Here is a 17,575-nt window from a genome sequence, read left to right as displayed (position 1 = left end):
ATAGATAGATAGATGATAGGTTGATGTGAGATAGATAGATAGATAGATAGATAGATAGATAGATAGATACAAGATAGATATAAGATATATACACTGCTCAAAAACATAAAGGGAACACATAACCAACACAATGTAACTCCAAGTCACTGACACTTGTGTGAGATCCCACTGTCCACTCAGGAAGAACACTGATTGACAATCAATTTCACATGGAACAGACAACAGGTGGAAATTATAGGCACTTAGAAAGACACCCCCAATAAAGGAGTGGTTCTGCAGGCGGTGACCACAGACCACTTCTCAGTTCCTATGCTTCCTGGCTGATGTTTTGGTCACTTTTGAATGCTGGAAGTGCTTTCACTCTAGTGGTAGCATGAGACGGAGTCTACAACCCACACAAGTGGTTCAGGTAGTGCAGCTCATACAGGATGGCACATCAATGCGAGCTGTGGCAAGAAGGTTTGCTGTGTCTGTCAGCGTAGTGTCCAGAGCATGGAGGTGCTACCAGGAGACAGCCCAGTACATCAGAAGACGTGGAGGAGGCCGTGGAAGGGCAAAAACCCAGCAGCAGGACCGCTACCTCCGCCTTTGTGCAAGGAGGAGCAGGAGAAGCACTGCCAGAGCCCTGCAAAATGACCTCCAGCAGGCCACAAATGTGCATGTGTCCACTCAAACGGTCAGAAACAGACTCCATGAGGGTGGTATGAGGGCCCGACATCCACAGGTGGGGGTTGTGCTTACAGGCCAACACCGTGTAGGACGTTTGGCATTTGCCAGAGAACACCAAGATTGGCAAATTCACCACTGGGGCCCTGTGCTCTTCACAGATGAAAGCAGGTTCACACTGAGCAAATGTGACAGACGTGAGAGAGTCTGGAGACGCCGTGTAGAACGTTCTGCTGCCTGCAACATCCTCCAGCATGACTGGTTTGGTGGTGGGTCAGTAATGGTGTGGGGTGGCATTTCTTTGGGGGGGCACACAGCCCTCCATGTGCGTGCCAGAGGTAGCCTGACTGCCATTAGGTACCGAGATGAGATCCTCAGACCCCTTGTGAGACCATATGCTGGTGCGGATGGGCCCCTGGTTCCTCCTAATACAAGACAATGCTAGACCTCATGTGGCTGGAGTGTGTCAGCAGTTCCTACAAAAGGAAGGCATTGATGCTATGGACTGGCCGCCCGTTCCCCTGAATCCGATTGAGCACATCTGGGACGTCTCGCTCCATCCACCACAGACTGTCCAGGAGTTGGCAGATGCTTTAGTCCAGGTCCGGGAGGACATCCCTCAGGAGACCATCCTCCACCTCATCAGGATCATGCCCAGGCATTGTAGGGAGGTCATACGGGCATGTGGAGGCCACACACACTACTGAGCCTCATTGGGACTTGTATTAAGGACATTACATAAAGTTGGATCAGCCTGTAGTGTGGTTTTCCACTGTGATTTTGAGTGTGACTCCATATCCAGACCTCCAGGGGTTGATACCTTTGATTCCCATTGATATATTTTGTGTGATTTTGTTGTCACATTCAACTATGTAAAGACGAAAGTATTTCATACGATTAGTTCATTCATTCAGATCTAGGATGTGTTATCGCAGTGTTCCTGTTACGCCGAGCGCTCCGGGTCCCCGCTCCTCCCCGGAGCGCTCGCAGCATCCTCTCATTCGCAGCGCCCCGGTCAGACCTGCTGACCGAGTGCGCTGCAATATCTCTCCCAGCCGGGATGCGATTCGCGACGCGGGAGGCGCCCGCTCGCGATGCGCGTCCCGGCTCCCGTACCTGACCCGTTCCCCGTCTGTCTTGTCCCGGCGCGCGCGGCCCCGCTCCTTAGGGCGCGCGCCTGCCGGGTCTCTGCAATTTAAAGGGCCACTGCGCCACTGATTGGCGCAGCAGGCCTAATCAGTGTTATCACCTGTGCACTCCCTACTTATACCTCACTTCCCCTGCACTCCCTCGCCGGATCTTGTTGCCATTGTGCCAGTGAAAGCGTTCCCTTGTGTGTTCCTAGCCTGTGTTCCAGACCTCCTGCCGTTGCCCCTGACTACGATCCTTGCTGCCTGCCCTGACCTTCTGCTACGTCCGACCTTGCTATTGTCTACTCCCTTGTACCGCGCCTATCTTCAGCAGTCAGAGAGGTTGAGCCGTTGCTGGTGGATACGACCTGATTGCTACCGCCGCTGCAAGACCATCCCGCTTTGCGGCGGGCTCTGGTGAATACCAGTAGTGACTTAGAACTGGTCCACCAACATGGTCCACGCCAATCCCTCTCTGGCACAGAGGATCCACCTCCAGCCAGCCGAATCGTGACAGTTCCCTTTATGTTTTTTGAGCAGTGTAGATATATAGATAGGAAATAGATATATATAAGATAGATATAAGATATATTTACACTAATGCACAAAAATCAATAAAAGTGACATATTCGGCTATGCTGCACCTGCGATCCAGTAGATAACCTGATATTGAATAAAGCGGTATGAAACGTTTCAGTAGATTGTGGATATGCAGAGAATGCAGGAGACCCAGACCGTCTTGTTCTACAGGTAACAGAGTCCACACTGCGCAGAGACGTCTTTGTCCTACACACATGAACTCTCGTATGTCACTTCTGGGTCTTGTATAAAGATCTTTTTGAATTCCTTGTATAACAATTTAAGATGTTAAATAACAGTCTAAGCCTTGTGTAACAAGTTCCACCTGAGGGTCATAAAGAGCTGAGAAAATACCTGGCACCATTATCACGAGAGAAGACAATGGCTCCACCCCAGTCACTGAGATCAGCATAACACAGATTATACTCACTATTCTGCTGGTGAGGTCACTGTGTACATACATTACATTATTTATCCTGTACTGATCCTGAGTTATATCCTGTATTATACTCCAGAGCTGTACTCACTATTCTGCTGGTGAGATCACTGTGTACATACATTACATTACTTATCCTGTACTGATCCTGAGTTATATCCTGTATTATACTCCAGAGCTGTACTCACTATTCTGCTGGTGAGGTCACTGTGTACATACATTACATTACTTATCCTGTACTGATCCTGAGTGTCACGATGCCGGCTGGCAGGTAGTGGATCCTCTGTGCCAGAGAGGGATTGGCGTGGACCGTGCTAGTGCATCGGTTCTAAGTCACTACTGGTTTTCACCAGAGCCCGCCGCAAAGCGGGATGGTCTTGCTGCGGCGGTAGTGACCAGGTCGTATCCACTAGCAACGGCTCAACCTCTCTGACTGCTGAAGATAGGCGCGGTACAAGGGAGTAGACAGAAGCAAGGTCGGACGTAGCAGAAGGTCGGGGCAGGCAGCAAGGATCGTAGTCAGGGGCAACGGCAGGAGGTCTGGAACACAGGCTAGGAACACACAAGGAAACGCTTTCACTGGCACAATGGCAACAAGATCCGGCGAGGGAGTGAAGGGGAAGTGAGGTATAAATAGGGAGTGCACAGGTGAACACACTAATTGGAACCACTGCGCCAATCAGCGGCGCAGTGGCCCTTTAAATCGCAGAGACCCGGCGCGCGCGCGCCCTAGGGAGCGGGGCCGCGCGCGCCGGGACAGGACAGACGGAGAGCGAGTCAGGTACGGGAGCCGGGATGCGCATCGCGAGCGGGCGCTACCCGCATCGCGAATCGCATCCCGGCTGGAGACGGTATCGCAGCGCACCGGGTCAGTGGAGCTGCCCGGAGCGCTGCGGTAGCGAGAGAGAAGCGAGCGCTCCGGGGAGGAGCGGGGACCCGGAGCGCTCGGCGTAACAGTACCCCCCCCCCTTGGGTCTCCCCCTCTTCTTAGAGCCTGAGAACCTGAGGAGCAGACTTTTGTCTAGGATGTTGTCCTCAGGTTCCCAGGATCTCTCTTCAGGTCCACAGCCCTCCCAATCCACTAAAAAGAACCTTTTTCCTCTGACCGTCTTGGAGGCCAGTATCTCTTTCACTGAGAAGACGTCAGAAGAACTGGAGACAGGAGTGGGAGAAACTAATTTGGGAGAGAAACGGTTGATGATGAGTGGTTTAAGAAGAGAGACATGAAAGGCATTAGGAATACGGAGAGAAGGAGGAAGAAGAAGTTTGTAAGAGACAGGATTAATTTGGCACAAGACTTTGAAAGGACCAAGATAGCGTGGACCCAGTTTGTAACTGGGGACACGAAAGCGGACATATTTAGCGGAGAGCCATACCTTGTCTCCGGGAGCAAAAATGGGGATTTGGAGGAAGATTCAGAGACTCTAAAGTTATACGAGAATTCGGCCCATGGTAGAAGATCTGCCCAATCATCCTGGCGGGAGGAAACAAAATGTCGTAAATAATCACCCAAGACCTGGTTAATTCTTTCTACTTGTCCATTGGATTGAGGATGATATGCAGAAGAAAAGTTTAATTTAATCTTGAGTTGTTTACAGAGAGCCCTCCAGAATTTTGACACGAATTGGACGCCTCTATCCGAGACTATCTGTGTGGGCAACCCGTGAAGACGAAAAATGTGTACAAGAAATTGTTTAGCCAACTGAGGCGCTGAAGGAAGACCAGGAAGAGGGATGAAATGTGCCATCTTGGAGAATCGATCAACGACCACCCAAACAACAGTGTTGCCACGGGATGGGGGTAGGTCTGTAATAAAATCCATACCAATCAGAGACCAAGGCTGTTCAGGGACAGGCAGAGGATGAAGAAAACCAGCGGGCTTCTGGCGAGGAGTCTTATCCCGGGCACAGACAGTGCAGGCTCGCACAAAGTCCACGACATCCGTCTCCAGAGTCGGCCACCAATAGAAGCGAGAGATGAGTTGCACAGATTTCTTGATGCCCGCATGGCCTGCGAGATGGGAGGAGTGACCCCATTTGAGGATTCCGAGGCGTTGGTGTGGAGTGACGAAGGTCTTCCCTGGAGGAGTTTGCCTGATGGAGGCTGGAGAAGTGGAAATCAGGCAGTCAGGAGGAATGATGTGTTGCGGAGAGAGTTCAACTTCCGAGGCATCCGAGGAACGAGAGAGAGCATCGGCCCTAATGTTCTTATCGGCAGGCCGAAAGTGAATTTCAAAATTAAATCGGGCAAAGAACAGAGACCACCTGGCCTGGCGAGGATTCAGCCGTTGGGCAGACTGGAGATAGGAGAGGTTCTTGTGATCGGTGTAAATAATAACTGGAAATCTTGATCCCTCCAGCAGATGCCTCCATTCCTCAAGTGCTAATTTAATGGCTAGAAGCTCTCGATCCCCGATGGAGTAGTTCCTCTCCGCCGGAGAGAAGGTCCTAGAAAAAAAACCACAAGTAACAGCATGCCCGGAAGAATTTTTTTGTAGAAGGACCGCTCCAGCTCCTACAGAGGAGGCATCAACCTCCAATAGGAAGGGTTTAGATGGGTCAGGTCTGGAGAGCACAGGAGCCGAAGAAAAGGCAGACTTGAGCCATTTAAAGGCGTCTTCCGCTTGAGGAGGCCAAGACTTGGGATTGGCATTTTTTTTGGTTAAAGCCACGATAGGGGCCACAACGGTAGAAAAATGTGGAATAAATTGCCTGTAATAATTGGCGAACCCCAAAAAACGTTGGATAGCACGGAGTCCGGAGGGGCGTGGCCAATCTAAGACGGCAGAGAGTTTGTCTGGATCCATTTGTAGTCCTTGGCCAGAGACCAAGTATCCTAGGAAAGGAAGAGATTGGCATTCAAACAGACATTTCTCTATCTTGGCAAAAAGTTGATTGTCACGAAGTCTCTGAAGAACCATACGGACATGCTGGCGGTGTTCTTCTAGATTGGCAGAAAAAATCAGGATATCGTCCAGATATACAACAACACAGGAGTATAAGAGATCACGAAAAATTTCATTAACAAAGTCTTGGAAGACGGCAGGGGCGTTGCACAGGCCAAAGGGCATGACCAGATACTCAAAGTGTCCATCTCTAGTGTTAAATGCCGTTTTCCATTCATCCCCCTCTCTGATGCGGATGAGATTATAAGCACCTCTTAAGTCCAGTTTGGTAAAGATGTGGGCACCTTGGAGGCGATCAAAGAGTTCAGAGATGAGGGGTAGGGGGTAGCGGTTCTTTACCATGATTTTATTAAGACCGCGGTAGTCAATGCAAGGACGTAGAGAGCCATCTTTTTTGGACACAAAGAAAAATCCGGCTCCGGCAGGAAAGGAGGATTTACGGATAAAGCCTTTTTTTAAATTTTCCTGGATGTACTCCGACATAGCAAGAGTCTCTGGGGCGGACAGAGGATAGATTCTGCCCCGGGGTGGAGTAGTGCCCGGGAGGAGGTCAATAGGACAATCATAAGGCCTGTGAGGAGGTAGAGTCTCAGCTTGTTTTTTGCAAAAAACATCCGCAAAGTCCATATAGGCCTTAGGGAGACCGGTTACAGGGGGAACCACAGAGTCACGGCAAGGGGTACTGGGAACCGGTTTTAGGCAGTCCTTGAAACAAGAGGGACCCCAACTCTTGATCTCCCCAGTGGACCAATCCAGGGTTGGGGAATGGAGTTGAAGCCAGGGTAGTCCAAGGAGGATTTCGGAAGTGCAATTGGGGAGGACCAAAAATTCAATCTTCTCGTGATGAGGTCCGATGCACATTAGAAGGGGCTCCGTGCGGAGACGTATGGTACAGTCCAATCTTTCATTGTTTACACAATTGATGTAGAGGGGTCTGGCGAGACTGGTCACTGGGATGTTGAACCTGTTGACGAGAGAGGCCAAAATAAAATTTCCTGCAGATCCGGAATCCAAGAAGGCCATAGTAGAGAAGGAGAAGGCAGAGGCAGATATCCGCACAGGCACAGTAAGACATGGAGAAGCAGAGTAGACATCAAGGACTGTTTCACCTTTGTGCGGAGTCAGCGTACGTCTTTCCAGGCGGGGAGGACGGATAGGACAATCCTTCAGGAAGTGTTCGGTACTGGCACAGTACAGGCAGAGATTCTCCATGCGGCGTCGTGTCCTCTCTTGAGGTGTCAGGCGAGACCGGTCGACCTGCATAGCCTCCACGGCGGGAGGCACAGGAACGGATTGCAGGGGACCAGAGGAGAGAGGAGCCGGGGAGAAAAAACGCCTTGTGCGAACAAAGTCCATATCCTGGCGGAGCTCCTGACGCCTTTCGGAAAAACGCATGTCAATGCGAGTGGCAAGATGGATGAGTTCATGTAGGTTAGCAGGGATTTCTCGTGCGGCCAGAACATCTTTAATGTTGCTGGATAGGCCTTTTTTAAAGGTCGCGCAGAGGGCCTCATTATTCCAGGATAATTCTGAAGCAAGAGTACGGAATTGTACGGCGTACTCGCCAACGGAAGAATTACCCTGGACCAGGTTCAACAGGGCAGTCTCAGCAGAAGAGGCTCGGGCAGGTTCCTCAAAGACACTTCGAATTTCCGAGAAGAAGGAGTGTATAGAGGCAGTGACGGGGTCATTGCGGTCCCAGAGCGGTGTGGCCCATGACAGAGCTTTTCCAGACAAAAGGCTGACTACGAAAGCCACCTTAGACCTTTCAGTAGGAAACTGGTCCGACATCATCTCCAAGTGCAGGGAACATTGGGAAAGAAAGCCACGGCAGAATTTAGAGTCCCCATCAAATTTATCCGGCAAGGATAGTCGTAGACCAGAAGCGGCCACTCGCTGCGGAGGAGGTGCAGGAGCTGGCGGAGGAGATGATTGCTGAAGCTGTGGTAGTAGCTGCTGTAGCATCACGGTCAGTTGAGACAGCTGTTGGCCTTGTTGCGCTATCTGTTGTGACTGCTGGGCGACCACCGTGGTGAGGTCGGCGACAACTGGCAAAGGAACTTCAGCGGGATCCATGGCCGGATCTACTGTCACGATGCCGGCTGGCAGGTAGTGGATCCTCTGTGCCAGAGAGGGATTGGCGTGGACCGTGCTAGTGGATCGGTTCTAAGTCACTACTGGTTTTCACCAGAGCCCGCCGCAAAGCGGGATGGTCTTGCTGCGGCGGTAGTGACCAGGTCGTATCCACTAGCAACGGCTCAACCTCTCTGACTGCTGAAGATAGGCGCGGTACAAGGGAGTAGACAGAAGCAAGGTCGGACGTAGCAGAAGGTCGGGGCAGGCAGCAAGGATCGTAGTCAGGGGCAACGGCAGGAGGTCTGGAACACAGGCTAGGAACACACAAGGAAACGCTTTCAGTGGCACAATGGCAACAAGATCCGGCGAGGGAGTGAAGGGGAAGTGAGGTATAAATAGGGAGTGCACAGGTGAACACACTAATTGGAACCACTGCGCCAATCAGCGGCGCAGTGGCCCTTTAAATCGCAGAGACCCGGCGCGCGCGCGCCCTAGGGAGCGGGGCCGCGCGCGCCGGGACAGGACAGACGGAGAGCGAGTCAGGTACGGGAGCCGGGATGCGCATCGCGAGCGGGCGCTACCCGCATCGCGAATCGCATCCCGGCTGGAGACGGTATCGCAGCGCACCGGGTCAGTGGAGCTGCCCGGAGCGCTGCGGTAGCGAGAGAGAAGCGAGCGCTCCGGGGAGGAGCGGGGACCCGGAGCGCTCGGCGTAACACTGAGTTATATCCTGTATTATACTCCAGAGCTGTACTCACTATTCTGCTGGTAGGGTCACTGTGCACATACATTACATTACTTATCCTGTACTGATCCTGAGTTATATCCTGTAACTCTTTTTATTATAAAAATACAAAACACATCCAATACAAAACATAAAACAAAAACAAGCTTAACCAGCTATAACAAACATAACAAAAAAAAAAAAAACTCTGCCTAACCGGCCAGCCCAAATTTACTAAAATACACTTTTTTTTCCCTTTTGCCCATACCAAAATAACTCACACAAACACACATACAAAAAAAAAAAAAAAACATGAACAGAAAAATAGCCCAACTTGGCTTATAAAAAATATATAAACATAAAATTCAGCACGACTTGGCTATAAAAATAAAACAAAAAGGAACATAAAAGTAGCACAACTGGCTATAACTCAAAAATTATCCTCACCCAGGGAAGAGAAGAAAAAAAAAATATATATATATAAATAAATAAATTACTAAGCACAACTTGCTTTAAAAAAATAAATAAATAAATAAATAAAAAATCGATACAAAATAATGCTCTGCCTCCCAGCCAGAGATCCACCGGTGAAAGAAGGGCAAGGAAAAGCAGCGCGGAGATGCGGCCGGAGAGAGGGCCCAAAGAGCCCAGCCCCACGCACCGCCCCCGCACGGCCGCAAGGCCCGCAAAGCACGCCCAGCACGGCAAGGAGCCGAGGACGGCCAGGGAGGATCTGCGCACGGCCCAGAATCCGGCGAGCGCTTAACCCAAAAAGAGCAAGCCAGAACCGAAGAGAAGGACAACACCGCCGAAAAACGAGACCGCGAAGCCGGAGGCGAGGAGAGCAGAGACACCAAAGGGGAGCGCCCCCCCCAAGGAGAAACATAAACATACACAAACATACACATAAATACATATGACACCACTTTACTACTGGCCCGACTGCCACTATACACTATATAATATAAAACAATATAAATACAAAACACAATATATACAAAACACAATATATACAAAAATCACAGAAAATATAATAAATACACTACAGAAAACAACAGAAAACACCTACACTAAAACTATCCCCTCACCCACGCCACCCCTCCTGTACATGGGTCAGAGTCCATACCGTCCATACAGTTCTCAGTCCTTAACTGACCCATGTCAGGTCCCCAAAACACCACAAAACCACCACCCACAAATACACCCTCCCCACCTAACACTCCTCCCAACCAACTTATATACAAACTTATACACTCTTAACCACAACCCCCTTTAGGCCCAAGTTTGGTTGCCTGTAAGCCCTTCATACCATGTCAACTGAAAACAAAACAAAAAGCTAATGCGCACATGCATCAGCCCACCACCAGGGAGAAGGATGGCAGACCTGATACATAAATCATTTTATACTCTTTCCCTAACTCCCCCTACAATTCTCCCTAATTCTAACCCTACAATAAATCTGACCCTGCCCTCACCCTATCTCTACCCCTATAACACTGCCCCTAACCAAAAATAAAAGGTACTCTACCCAAAAGGTTTAGTACCTAAGGCACATGAAATGAGAAACCTCTCCACAGGAGAGAAGCCCTACTGGTACCAAGACTGCCATACTCCAAAGACCTGATCTTCCCGAGGTCACCGGTGATGTTCCTACAGACCTCCACCTCGGAGAGGACTTTCCGCTGTGTAGATACTAAACACCGTGCGTTCCACGTGTAGTACCTAACCACTAAACTGACTAAGAATAAAGTGCCCCGATCTCGGCCACCCAGGTTCCTGAAAGCCCCATAAGCCCACTCCGGAGAGGCAAGGCCGGCAAGTTGACTCCAGCCGATGGAAGCGTCCACCCTGTTGTAGACCCCTATGTTAAAGGGACAATGAAGCAGGAAGTGGTCCATGCTTTCCAGCGTGTCCCCGCACTCTTCTCGGGGACATCCCCGGTCATCAGAGTCCTACACTTCAGGTTGTCCCTTACACATAGCTTCCCCTGAAAGCAGCGCCAGGCCAAGTCCCAAAACTTCTGGGGGATCCTTTTCATGTTTAAAAGATACAACCCCACCCTCAGATCCTGACCTGGGCAGTCCCTGAGCGCCAGAGGCTTCTGGAAGTGGGTCAACAGAACCCGTTTGTCAAGGAACTGCCTTGACTGGGACCTGATCTCCCACACTCCCAGACCCCACCGACGTATCGCCTTCAGAGTCGGGGTAGCGTAAGCCGGAAGATATCCATGGGGCGTACGGAGGTCCTTCACTTGCCAACCTGTCTCCCATTCCTGGAAGAAAGGCCGAAACCACTGCCTGCAGGAGAGTACCCACGGAGGAGCCCTCTCTTTCCAGAGGTTTGCAATGTTGGCTTTCAAGAAGGTGTTCGTTAAGAACACCACGGGGTTTACCATAGATAAACCCCCTAGTCTCCTCGTGCGGTACGTAACCTCCCTCTTGACTAGGTTCAACCTGTTCCCCCATAACAGTTGGAAAAACAGGCTGTAGACCCTAGTGTAGTAAGCTTCTGGTAAGTTACATACACTGCCCAGATAGATAAACAAGGGGAGCAGGTACGATTTGATCAGGTGTACCCTTTCCCTGAGGGTCACAGACCAACCCTTCCACTGGTTCACCCTCTGAGTGGCATCCTGGAGCTTACCGTCCCAGTTTTTGGTGGGATAATCATCCTGGCCGAATGTGATGCCCAAAATTTTTGCTGATTCTTGGAGCCCTGGAAGGGTGTCCGGGAGATCAAACGTGGGATCTCCCCCTCCCAGCCAGAGACTTTCACACTTATCCCGGTTGATCTTGGACCCGGATGCCTCCGAGTAGCGGTCCACCTCTGACATCACCACATCGACCTCCTCCCGTGAGGAGACGAAAATAGTGACATCATCAGTGTACGCCACCACTCTCTGGGCGACATCCGGCTCCGCCAGAGTCATTCTGACTCCCGCCAACGGCCCACAATCTACCCTCCGGACGAAGGGATCGATTGCGAACACGTATAACAGCGGGCTCAAAGGACAACCCTGACGGACTCCGGACCCCACCTCAAAAGAGCGGCCAGACCAACCGTTCACCAGCGGGAAACTCTCTGCCCCTGCATATAAGGTGACAAGCCAATTCACAAAAGTTCTCGGTAAGCCATATCTCAGGAGGACGGACCAGAGGTACTCGTGGTTCACCCGATCAAATTCTTTGGCCTGATCCAAGGACAGCATGTACCCCTTCCAGAGACCCGCACTACTCCGCTCCACTGCCTCCCTGACACTGAGGACAGCACTTAAGGTGCTTCGGCCTGGAACAGAGCAGTGCTGGGCCCCCGAAAGGAGCCGGGGTGCAAACTTCACCAACCGATTAAACAGTATCTTAGCCAGAAGCTTCCTGTCCGTATTGAGAAGAGCTATGGGCCTCCAATTCTCAATCCGGCTAGGATCTTTACCCTTTGACAGAAGAATCAGGGCTGACCTCCTCATTGACTTTGGTAGAGTGCCCGAGGAGAGACACTCATTGAATACCTCAGTCAAGAGGGGAGCTAAAGACTCCTTAAAGGTCCTGTACCACTCGGATGTTAAGCCATCCGGACCTGGCAACTTCTTGGGGGCGAGCCCCTCGATCGCCAGTCTCACTTCCTCTTCCCTGATTTCTTCTGCCAAAACATCAAGAGAGGGGTCTACCCCTGGCTCAGGAATAGTTTCAGCCAGGAAAGCCGACATCCCGTCTCGATCTAGATCCTTCCTTCCCAAGAGGTGCGAGTAGAAGGATCTGACGACCTCCAGGATCCCTGATCTGGACCGATTCAGAGATCCCGTACTGTCAATCAGTCCTGAGACCACTTTACTACTCACTGTCATCTTACAGTTCCTGTAAGGGTCGGGCGAGCGGTACCTCCCGTAATCCCTCTCAAAAACCAAAGATGCGTGCCTATCGTACTGACACCTCATCAGCAAGGACTTCACTCTGGAGATATCCTCCCGGCTACCTCCAGTCGAGACAAGGAGCTCGAGTTTCCTCCTCAGACCCTGATACAGGCGGTACCTATTCAGGGACCTGAGGCTCGAGAGCTGGCGGAAGAACCCCGCAACCTGCTTCTTGAATATCTCCCACCACTCTGACTTACTACCACAAAGGCCCAGTAAAGGTACCTGACTCTGAAGAAAATTCTCAAAGGACTGTCTTATCTCCGCTTCCTCCAGGAGGGACGAATTCAGCTTCCAATAACCTTTACCCATCCGGGGGGTCTCTGAAACATTCAAGGAAAACAAAAATCATACAGTGATCGGAGAATTCCACCTCAACCACGGACACTGCAGAAGAGACGGCTTCCTCCTTTAAATAAAACCTGTCTATCCTTGACCTGCAGCTACCTCAATGATAGGTGAAACCCACGTGGCCTGAGGGGCTCCGGATGTGGGCGTCCTCTAGGCGAGCTTCCCTAACTATATTATTGAGGGCCACGCTATCGTAAGCCAGCGGACCATTGGAACCTTATTGACATTATTGAAGTCCCCTCCAAAAAATCACTTGCCGGCTAGTAAAAAGGAAGGGCTTAATCCTCATAAAGAGATCTTTGCGGCCCCACTTGGTTTGTGGGGCGTAGATGTTAATGAGCCGGAGCTCTTGCCCCTTCATGAGGACATCCAAGATCAGGCACCTCCCCATTTCTAACTCAATAACCCGTCGGCATTCAACCGGAGCGGTAAAAAGGACCGCCACCCCACTATACGGCTCAGCCGCAAGAGACCAGTGGGAGGGCCCGCGCCTCCACTCTCTTCTGGCTTTAACCAGAGAGGCTAGATCTGACAACCTGGTCTCCTGTAAAAGGAAAATGTCGGCTTCAATACGGCCGAGAAAATCAAAGGCTGCGAATCTAGCCGTATCCGACTTTATACTGGCACAGTTAATGGATGCCAGCGTCAATGGGGTGAGTGCCGCCATCATGGGTGATTGAGTTAGACGGCCTCACCTTTATTTTTTCTTCCCCTTCTTCTTCGCCCCCTCATCCCCAGAAGAAGAAGAAATGGCAGGACCGCTTTTACCTCTTTTTTTTGACTCACTCTGGTCCATATGGTCCCCGTCTCCGTCCGACCCTGGTCTAGCCCTGCCCTCCGAGGAAGGACAGGGCCCAGTTCCCCCCAGAGGCTCTTTCTCCCTGGGCACCTCGCCCTCACCTTCCCCCTCCAAGGAGGGGGAGGAGATGTTATCAAGGACGAGTTACCGGTTTGACAGGTCAACCAGAGGGGGGGCAGTCAGGCTTCCGTTTTGGACCCGGCCCGCAGTACGAGGGAGAGAGGGCTTGGACCTCTTCTTTCTCCCTTTCCTTTTGCCCTTGTCTTTCTTTTTGGCCTTCTCTACACTCTCCTCATCCACACTTTCATAGTGGGAGGAATCGGAAGAGTCGGCCATATTGCCTTCCTCTTCGCCCAGTCTCCTGATCTCCTCATCCAGCACGTCCTCCTCCAGGGTTTCAGTAATTTCAGAGCCAGCTTCAGGAGCAGGGGCCGGAGCTACCCCCGTCACTTGGGCACTCTCCAGCTCCCTACTCCTCCTCCGATTTTCCTCCCGCCTTAGTTTGGCGGGGCCCTTCCTCCTCACTAGCCCTGGTGCGCCCCCATCCCTGCTCGTACCGTCTCCAGCCGAGGCAACTTCACAGCTCTCCCCAGCCGGAGCGGCCGCCGCATGGGCGAAGGCGCTAGGACAACGGCTAAAAGGGTGCCCGAGGACACCACACAGATGGCAGCGGATCTGCCTACAGGATGCGGCCAGATGACCCACCCCACCACACAAAGCACAGACCTGTACAGTACAGGCTGCGCTAAAATGGGTGGGGCTACCGCACCTGTGACAGACCTTAGGCTGCCCCTGGTAGAAGACCTGGATCCTGTCACGTCCAAGGAAGGCGGCTGACGGAATGTGGGCAACCGTACTCCCTGAACGCCTGAGTTTGACGGAAAACGTCCAGGCTCCGGACCAGATCCCGTGCTCATCAAAGTTTTTCTTGGGCATGTCCGTCACATCCCCATACCGACCGAGCCAGGTCATGATGTCGTAACAAGAAAGTGACTCGTTACGGGTCAAAACGGTCACCTTCTTGACTGAGTTCTGACGGGAAATTGCCTTTACGGCAAAATCCCGCCAGCCGGGCTCGTTCTTCGCCACCTCGTAGTTTGACCAGAAGAGTTCGAGACCCTCTGGCCGAACGAAACTGACATCAAACTCGGACGTACCGTAGGGGTGGATCAGGGCAAAGATGTCACTCGCCCTGAATTCCATCTGGAGGAGGAGCTCAACCACTTTAGCGCGAGGTGGGCACGCATCCTCACCCCTCCAAATCAGACGTACCACATTCCTGCGGTTATTGTCCTGCCCGGTTGTCGGGAGGGACCAGACCACCTCCCCATTCCGCTCTCGGAAAGCCCCCAAACCGTGCCTCTCTATCCAGAAAGACAGGTCGACCTCACCCCTTCCCTCTACCTGGATCGACCTGTCTCCCCTACGCAGAGCCTCCAGGAGGCGCTGTTGCAAGTAACCCCCGGGGACAGACGGAGACGGGGACCCCCCTGGACCCCCGGCAGCGACTTTAGCATAGCTCCTAGGAGCAGTCACTGCCGGGGGGGCAGCCGGGCCAGACCCAGACCCAGACCCAGAACCACCATTCACACCATCCTTTTTTCCATCCATACCAGACTTCCCATTCGTACCACTACTCCCACCAACATTCACTCCACTGACACTCCTCTCATCCACAACACTACTACACTCAGCATTCTCACATCCTGCACTCATACCCTGCCTAACTGACTCTGGGCTGGCTGGGAGTTGTAGCATGGCTGGTTTAACCAAAGTCTTTTTCTCTGGCTTGGCTGCTGCTGGGGTCAATGCTGATGGCGATGGCTCCTCTTCCTTACTAGGCAATGACGCCTCCTGAGCCTGGGGCTGCCCCCCCGAGCGCACCCCAGCTCCTCCCACGGCGCCATTGCCGGACACTGATCCCAGCACCGGGACACTCCCCCCCCTCACAGGGGAGTGCCCCGCGGCGCCAGTAGTGCCCACAGTACTCGGGGAACCGCCCCCCGAGCACACGGCAGCGTAGCTTGCCTCTGGCACTTGGACACGCCCCCTGCCACCCTGGGGCGGTCCTGCAGTGCCAGAGCTGCACTGCATGAGCCCATCCTGCCCTTCCCTACTGACAGGATGGGTGGGCTTCACAACTATTGCGCCCTTAGCCTTTCCTGACGCCATACTGTACTCCCCATGCTGGCCCCGCTCCACCACAGGAACGGGGTCTGGCAGTTTGGGGGAGCCCGCAGTCTGAACCAGATTTGCAGCTGGCCCAGACTGCTGGAAAGGGACAAACACATATTGTACCGTCTCCTTCGTCTTACGCTTCTTGGACCTCTGCTGGACCACCACATCCTCACATTCCTCGTCCTCAAAGGTGAAATTCTGGAGGTGGGCTGGGGACTCCTGCATCACAATTGCCCTCAGCAGACCCCCAGCCTCACCCTCCACGTCATCCTCCTCACTCTCGCTTGGTGGTAGTGCCACCTGTCCAGCCTCAATGTAGCTGTCCTGGGTCTGAGTTTCACATGGAGTAGCTACAACTCCCACACTTTCCTCCATCTTCTCCTCTTCCTCCTTTACCTCCTCACCACCATCCTCACTCTCTTCGCCGCCACTACTCTCCCCATCATCCACCTCCACCTTACCTGGGGATTTCATGGCGGCAAACCGATCGCTGTTGATCAGCTTCTCCTTGAAGAGACCGCTCCCCTCCAGTATCTCCGCTCTCCTCGCCTCCAGCTTCACAATCTCGCCCTTCAGCGATGTTATCTTTCTCTTCAGTTCTGGCTTGCTCTTTCTGGATCCGGTGCTCATCAGACTCTGGGCTGCACGCAGATCCTCTCTGGCCATCCTCAGTTCCCTGCCGCGCTGCTCATTCTCCGCAAACCTTGCGGCCATGCGGGAGCAGTACGTGGAACTGGACTCTCCGGGCCCACTCTCCGACCACATCTCCACACTGCTTTTCCGTGCCCCTCTTCCACCTGTGGATCTCTGGCTTGCACCCGTAGCCTGGGAAGCAGAGCCTGCATTTCTGCAGACTCTGCCAGATCTTCTCCCGGCCAGAACAATGGCTGTTGAAGTTTTCACTCCACTCCCCGCCAGCCTAGAACGGGAAGTGGAGCCATGAGGCTCCATTGCAGGAGGCTCTTCCCCAGGAATCTGCCACCTTCCTGGGAAAGCAGGTGGAAAAAATCAGCCTCTCTCCACTGGAAGTCTGGAGTCTCAGGAGCTCAGCAACACACAGACACACCTAGTGACCACACCCTCCAGAGCTGTACTCACTATTCTGCTGGTGGGGTCACTGTGTACATACATTACATTACTTGTCCTGTACTGATCCTGAGTTATATCCTGTATTATACTCCAAAGCCGTACTCACTATTCTGCTGGTGAGATCACTGTGTACATACATTACATTACTTATCCTGTACTGATCCTGAGTTATATCCTGTATTATACTCCAGAGCTGCACTCACTATTCTGCTGTTGAGGTCACTGTGTATATACTTTACATTACTTATCCTGTGCTGATCCTGAGTTATATCCTGTATTATACTCCAGAGCTGCACTCACTATTCTGCTGTTGAGGTCACTGTGTATATACATTACACTACTTATACTGTACTGATCCTGAGTTATATGCTGTATTATATATCCTGTATTATACTCCAGTACTTACTTTTCTGCTGGTGGAGTCACTTTGTACATTACTTATAAAGCCAAATGATGTAATAAATAAGAGAGCTGTATAGAGCATGGTATTGAGGGAGGACATATAAATCATAAGGTGAAGCAGTAATCAGCAGTAACACTACAACATCTGTGACCCCTGGGGGCTCCTCAGGGGTGGGGCTCCTCTGGGGCGGGGCTCCTCTGGGGTGGGGCTCCTTTGGGGTGGGGCTCCTCTGGGGTGGGGCTCCTGTGGGGCAGGGCTTCTATGGGGTGGGGCTCTTATGGGGCGGGGCACCTCATGGATATTAAAAGCGTTAATAACTCTCATATCTTATT

At 52.1% G+C, this 17,575-nt stretch overlaps 1 protein-coding gene across 6 annotated transcripts in view; it reads left to right on the top strand.

Moving 5' to 3' along the window:
* SLCO2B1 (solute carrier organic anion transporter family member 2B1) overlaps positions 1-17,575 on the top strand; it is a 199,981-nt gene that overhangs the window by 69,208 nt on the left and 113,198 nt on the right. The window lies entirely within an intron of this gene.

The sequence above is a fragment of the Hyla sarda genome, chromosome 2, assembly GCF_029499605.1.
Source record: "Hyla sarda isolate aHylSar1 chromosome 2, aHylSar1.hap1, whole genome shotgun sequence".
Lineage (NCBI taxonomy): Eukaryota > Metazoa > Chordata > Amphibia > Anura > Hylidae > Hyla > Hyla sarda.
The sequence above is the reverse complement of the archived record's forward strand: the minus strand, read 5'-3'. Positions and strand labels throughout refer to the sequence as shown.